This window comes from Marmota flaviventris, chromosome X, assembly GCF_047511675.1.
Source record: "Marmota flaviventris isolate mMarFla1 chromosome X, mMarFla1.hap1, whole genome shotgun sequence".
In the NCBI taxonomy this organism is placed as follows: Eukaryota; Metazoa; Chordata; class Mammalia; order Rodentia; family Sciuridae; genus Marmota; species Marmota flaviventris.
The window spans coordinates 17,737,376-17,744,039 of NC_092518.1; the positions used below are offsets into that span (position 1 = coordinate 17,737,376).

Sequence of the window (6,664 nt, forward strand, 5' to 3'; positions counted from 1 at the left end):
GCAAGTTCAAAGTCACCCTCAGCAACAGTGAGGTGCTAAGCAACTCAGTGAGACCCTGTCTCAAAATATAAAAGAGGGCTTGGGATGTGGCTCAGTAGCTGAATACCCCTGAGTTCAATCCCTGGTACCAAAAAAAAAAAAAAAGACATGAAATGAAACCTCACTGTTTGACTCAGCTCAACAATGATATAAACAGTAAATTTCAGAGCAGTAAGGAATTTAGAAAACTATCTTATTCCTTTCTCTCCTCTTCTTATATGTACAATGTAATTGTTTGCTTTGGTTTTGGTTTGGTTGGGGATTTTTTGGAGTTTTTTTGTTTTGTTTTGGTGGTGGTATTGGGGACTGAACCCAGGGCCTCATGTCATATATTTTTTTAACAAAATTTTTACAAAGAAACTCTGACTTAAGGAAGTCAAAAGACTTGCCTTGGGCTATAGTGGCAGAGCCAGAAATAAAATCCACGGCGCCGAAAACCCAGCCAAGACATTTTTTCAGCCCCATTTGCTGTCTCAAAAAGACTGTGAATGTACAAAACAGCAATTTGTATGACTGAGCACACGTTATGAGACAACAGGATCTGTTTTGTGATTAGTAAATCAAGCTGTGGTCTTTCAGAAAAGAAAGACATAGTACAAGAAGATATACAAGGTAATCAAACTTCTTACATTAATCAGTTAGGTAAATTTTGTTTGTGGTTTAGGGCACAGACAGACAGGACAATTTCATCCTGGTCTCCCTTCTGACTCAAGAGTGCTAATTTTTATGGAAGTAACGTAAATACTTGTGGTAAGATAGTAAGAGTCAAATGCTTCCTGGAAGCCATTTTAGGAAGAAAAAAAAAATAGAATCTTGGAATTGGCAAGGACTCTTAAAAATCAGTTTCCTCAAGCCTGTCCCATGAAGTAGAAGTATCCTTTTGCAACCTTTCCCCAGATGTTCCCCTTTCTTTAAGGGCATTCTCTTAATATAGAGTTAATATATTTTCCTGGGCCAGGCATGGTGGCACATGCCTATAATCCCAGCAACTTGGGAGGCTGAGACAGGAGGATCATGAGTTCAAAGCCAGCCTCAGCAATAATGAGACCCTGTCTCAAAATTTTAAAAAAGGGCTGGGGATGTGGCTCAGTGGTTAAGCACCCCAGGGTTCAATCCCTAGTACCAAAAAATATTTTTTATATTTGCTTCCTGGTAGCTGCCCTTGACATGACACAGAACAAGTCTAATTCCACTCTATTGTACAGCTCTTTATGGTTTGTTTGTTTTTTAATCCTTGCCTTGTTACTTTTCCTTCTTCTTTTTGTCCTGGAGATTGAACCCAGGGGTACTTTACCACTAAACTAAATTTCCTGTCCTTTTTTTTAATTTTTCATTTTGAGAAAAGATCTCACTAAATTGCTGAGGTTGGCCTTGAATTTGCAATCCTCTGGCCTCAGCCTCTCGAGTCCTGGGATTATGTCATGTGCCACAGTACTGGGCTTCCCCTCCATCTTCTTGAATTCAGGCTAAATATTGCTAATTTCTTCAATTACAGTGTGGTTTTCATCCCTAAACCCAGGTAACAGTCCACAAAGGCTGTTATCGACATTTATTCCACACACACAAGTATAAGATACTGGCTGACTCTATTCCATGTGTCTGGGGGGAAGATATGACTGCCGTTGTAATGAGAACAATAACAAACATTGGGTAAATGTTTCAACACAAGTACAGAACAGGGCAGATTGTTCTATACCCTCCCATGCCAATCCTCTATTTCATGCTTAACTCCTCACCTTCCTTGTCACTTGAGAGACCCAACCCTGATTGTTCTGATATCTGAAGCCCAGGCTATAGCTGACCTCACAAAGAGGCAGTTGGTCAAGTAGGGCTGGAAATAGGGTAAGGTGAGCAACATATATGCCTTGAATACAAAATTTGATTTAAAAAAAATTGCACTGAAATATTATTTATCTTACCATTTTATTGTGTGCATACCCCCCTTACATTTTGTAACTGAAGTGAATGACTCACTTGACCCACTCTAAGCTTGGCCCTAATTCACATGTTGGGCTGACCAGTGAGGCCAGGAGCCCAAGAGATGGGAGTTAGTCAAGAGACAAGAGTTCATTTTGAGTGATAGCCTTCCAATTCAGTTAAAAGATTTATCTGACTCCCCCACCCCTATCCCTGCACACACCAGAATTTATTGGATTTCATCAGGGAAGGGACTGCAACTCCATGTGTCACCTCCTGCCAGAGTTTTAGCCTTAGCCCTTCATGTCCATTTCTGTCTTAATCCAGGGCTTAGATATATAAGCACTGGGCAAGAAGAAGTCAGGAAACAAGGTAAATACTAACAGTTGAAAGCACCAAAGCTGGAACCCTCCATTGCCAAGGAGTGTATTAGTCCCAAAGCACAAGGGGTAAGGCCTTTTGGTTAAAAGCAATGCATTTTCCAAGGTGGTAGGAGTGGTTACATTTGGCTTCAGCAAACTCATAAAAGAACACCACTAGTGGCTAGGGTTGTAGCCCAGTGGTAGAGTGCTTGCCAAGCATGTGTGAGGCACTGGGTTCAATTCTCAGCACTGCATATAAATAAATAAAATAAAGGTCCATTGACAACTTAAACAAATTTTACAAATACCACCAAAAGAGACTCTTAATAGTTTTTATTTTTAAAAGGGGGGTTCTTGTTGAATTTTTATATTTCAATGGATGGCTAATGTAGTTAAGCCCCCAAAATAAATATTACAGGATTGGCTGGGTGTGATGGCAAATTATACAATATGTGTGAACTTTCATGGTTGTTCTTTCAGATAATGTTTGCAAGGGTCTTCCATATTTAGCATGTGTTGTTACCTCATTTTTTTTTGGTGGTACTGGGGATTGAACCCAGGGCCTCATGCATACAAGGCAAGCACTCTACCAACTGAGCTGTATCCCTAGCCCCTCATTTTTTTATAGCTGAATAATATTCCATAGTATGGATATATTGCATTTTTATCCATTCATTAGTCAATAGACACTTAAGTTGTTTCCACTTTTGAGCTATTATCAACACTGCTATGAATATTCATGTACATGATTTTGAGTCATTCTTCTCATCTATAACTTGAATATGTTGCCATGCCTGGTTTCCAAGTCCTAACCAATATGTCATATTAGAAAGAAGTTATTTTATATTTTTACCTCAACACCATAATTGCAAACTATATTTAAAACTTGAATCTGTGCTATAATTTATATATCCATATAAGAGTATTCAACTAGATAATCACTAGTGTATTTTCTAGCACCAGGAAAATCTTCCCAGTGACTCCTAGAACTTTGCTTCAGAAATACTACTTCTCAACATTTTAGGTTTACATACCTTGAGTTTGTTTTCCTCAGGGTTATGATTCTATGCCTGATTGTCAGGGGCCACCCTGAACAGGAGCTGGGCATGAACCCTTAGCCTTGAGTAATGAGGGTGTGGAACTGGCATCGAATGCAGTGCTAGGCAGGTGGGCCTCACCTTCCTTCTGCAAAGAAGTACAGCTCTGGAGTTGGATATCACCCAATGGGACTGGGCTACACCCGCTGTGTTTGCTGTAACACAATCCCTTGCCTTATTTGGGTGGAATTTCCTATCTAAAGTCTTTCCCCTAAATAAAAACAGGGGTTTAGGGTGTGCTCGCTCTCTTGCCTCTTGCCTTCCTTGCTCCCCTTGCCCTCCAGCGTGGGAGCTGAGGTCTCCAAGCCCCGTCCCTGACCCCTGAAAAAGGTATTTCTGTGTTTGTGTGGTTTCTTAGTTGCCACCTGGTCTTATTGAAATTCAGTCAAATATGTCTTTTTTTGTATGTTGTGGGGCTGGGAATCAAACCCAGGACTTTGTGCATGCTAGGCAAGCACTCTACCACTAAGCTACACCTCGAGCTCCAGATGTCTTTAGTTCTCCATTTTCTTTCAAATTATTATCCTCTCCCACAAGGAGTCAACTTCCTTTCTCATCCCTCTTTTCTTAGCTTCTTTTCAGAATCATCTGCAAACCAGTTTATGGATGGTTTTTATTTGACCAAGAGGCTCTTATAATCTGAGCTACAGAAAATAAAGTTAATGAATTTAAGAATTTTTCTAATGAACTCTATCTTCACTTCTTTAAAAATAATCAAGAAAACCAATGTATTATTCAATTCCATTGAATTCATTTATTGAGCACCTATGTGCTAGGTACTATGCTGGGTGCTGAGCCTACACATATCAAACAGGTACAGTTCATGGAACAGGTCCCTGGGCATGTTAGCCAAAGAGAGAGGGAATGTTGGACCAACTCCAGGGCATCACTTTGAGCACTTCTCAGGCAGTAGGTGTGTGGATGAGGGTAAGAGAAGGATGGAGGTGGTGATAACACAGATGAGGAAAGTGAGCTAAGCTTTAGGCCATGTGGATAGCAGGTAGCAGGTGTTGATTCCCAGCTGTGTGGGAAGTTGTGCCCAGTGAGTTAGAACTGCCAATGTTTCAAGAAAAGCCAGAAATCTAGTTTTTAATGTGAAAAACTTTACTTCTTAAGTGTCTTCTCAATTTAGAACACATTGATAAGTTCCTTATTTATACTTAGTGCATTTCTGTCTCTCTTATGTTTGACAATTAGAAAAGATTAAGAAGACCAGTAGACAGGTGAACATAAAAAAAAATAAATAAACAAACAGGGAGAGTTCCTAACTTCTAGGAATTCATCATCTGGAGAGAAAAAAAAAACAGAAATGGAACTGAATGCATTGTAATAACTGTTCCAGTGACATGTGCAATACAATCTCGGAAGCAGCAGCAAACAATTCTTTCTACCAGTAAGTATGGGAGGAGTCTTGGTGAGGAGGCAGGATAGTGGCCTGGAAAGACATAGAGAGAAGGTGACGATATTTGCTAAATTTCTTCCCTTAGGGAAAATGAAACCAAATTATCTAAATTGAATTTTCCAGTTTCATAACTAAACCCTTTATAAATAAACCAGGAAAGTTTTCAAAAAAATTATTTGTCTCTATATCTCACATTATCATACCCCTAGATACCAGCCTAATTAAAATCTGTCACTTTCATTAAAGGTACACATGGTTCAGTTGTCTATCTCCTATGCAATGTCACTATCACTGCCAACACAGATGGATCTTGTGTTGGAGGCAACTAGAGCTTTGTGTTCTCAGTGGAAGTGAGCTCCATAAGCAAGAGAAGTCTGCTTCACTCAGAGAACTTAGTTCCACACTCTAGAACTTAGCATGCCTTACTCAGGATAGTTCTGAGATGAATCCCAATTCACAAAGGGAGATTTATTGCTTTCTGACATGAACTTTGTCTCTGGGTAACATAGTTCTCAAACTATCTCTTCCATATACCATGTTTGTACAAGCCAAAACACACATATCAAGTGCCTATTTTGGGTGAGAAATTCTGCTAGACACTGGAGTTCTAAGAGTAAAAGCAGATGGAGCATGCAGCTCAGTAGTAAAGTATTTGCCTAATATGCACAAGGCCCTGGGTTCCATCCCCAACACATACATACATACATAAAAGAAAGAGTGAAAACAGCCAGGTATAGTGGTACATACCTGTAACCCCAGTGATTTGGGAGGCTGAGGCAGGAGGATTGCAAGTTTGAGGCCACTATGGGCAACTTAGCAAGACCCTATCTCAAAATAAAGAATAAAAAGGGCTAGGAATATAGCTCAGCGGTAGAGCCCCCCTTATTTCAATCCCCAACACCACAAAAAGTAAATAAATAAATACAAAACAACACTCCCTGCCACAGAAGGGCTCATATCTGGCTTCCTGAATCATTTCACAGATGAGGAAACCAAGGCTCTGAACATCCTGTTTTTTTCTCTCTAATCTGGTCATGCTGTGCTCCCTTTATTGATTACCTTCCTCACTTCATGGATTTTCAGGGCCCAACTAAAACTCTACCTCTAAGAGGATTTCCTGATTCCTATAATCATTATTAGCTTATAATTAGCTTATATTTTCTCTAAATTTCTATTTCACAAAGTCTGTACCTGAAAATTCATTTAATTATTCTTTACTTTGTGTTATTTCTTCAGTAATTTTAAAAAATTCTTTATAGTTGTAAATGGACAGCATGCCTTTATTTTATTTATTTTTTTATGTAGTGCTAAGAATCGAACCCAGTGCCTCACACATGCTAGGCAAGAATTCTGCCACTGAGCTACAGCCCCAGCCCTCTTCAATAATTGTGTCTATTTTAGTACTCCACTGATATTATAAGCTTCTTGAAGATAGGAATTATTTTCTAAACTTTACTTCTGGGCACATAGTTAGTTCTCAATATTTATTTATTTTGTTGGGTGATAGAAACAAGATTTTGAGCAGACTAATAATGGAGAGAAGAATGGTAAGCAATGGTTCCATCTTCAAGGGCTAGTTTGGTTTAAATATAGCATTCAAATTCCAGCTGACCTGGGTTTAAAGAACATTCCATAAGAGAATGATATGGAAACAAAAGGATCCATGTTATAAATCATATCCATGGTCCATCCAATTGAAAATTGGCTCCATCACAGTGACACAAGGATGATTTATTATATGGGAAAACATCATCTGTTATGTCAACCTCAAAAGCCACCTTCCAGAGAATTCTAAATTTAATGTACTGATCTATTATCTGGGCATTAATCTAAACTCTTCAAGATGT

The 6,664-nt window shown here is 39.1% G+C and overlaps 1 non-coding gene across 1 annotated transcript; it reads right to left on the reverse strand.

Annotated features, from left to right (window-relative positions):
* Window positions 1-2,853: 2,853 nt before the first annotated feature.
* Trnat-ugu (transfer RNA threonine (anticodon UGU)) lies at window positions 2,854-2,925 on the reverse strand. Its single transcript has one exon. It is a non-coding gene; the product is annotated as a tRNA-Thr (tRNA).
* Window positions 2,926-6,664: the final 3,739 nt, after the last annotated feature.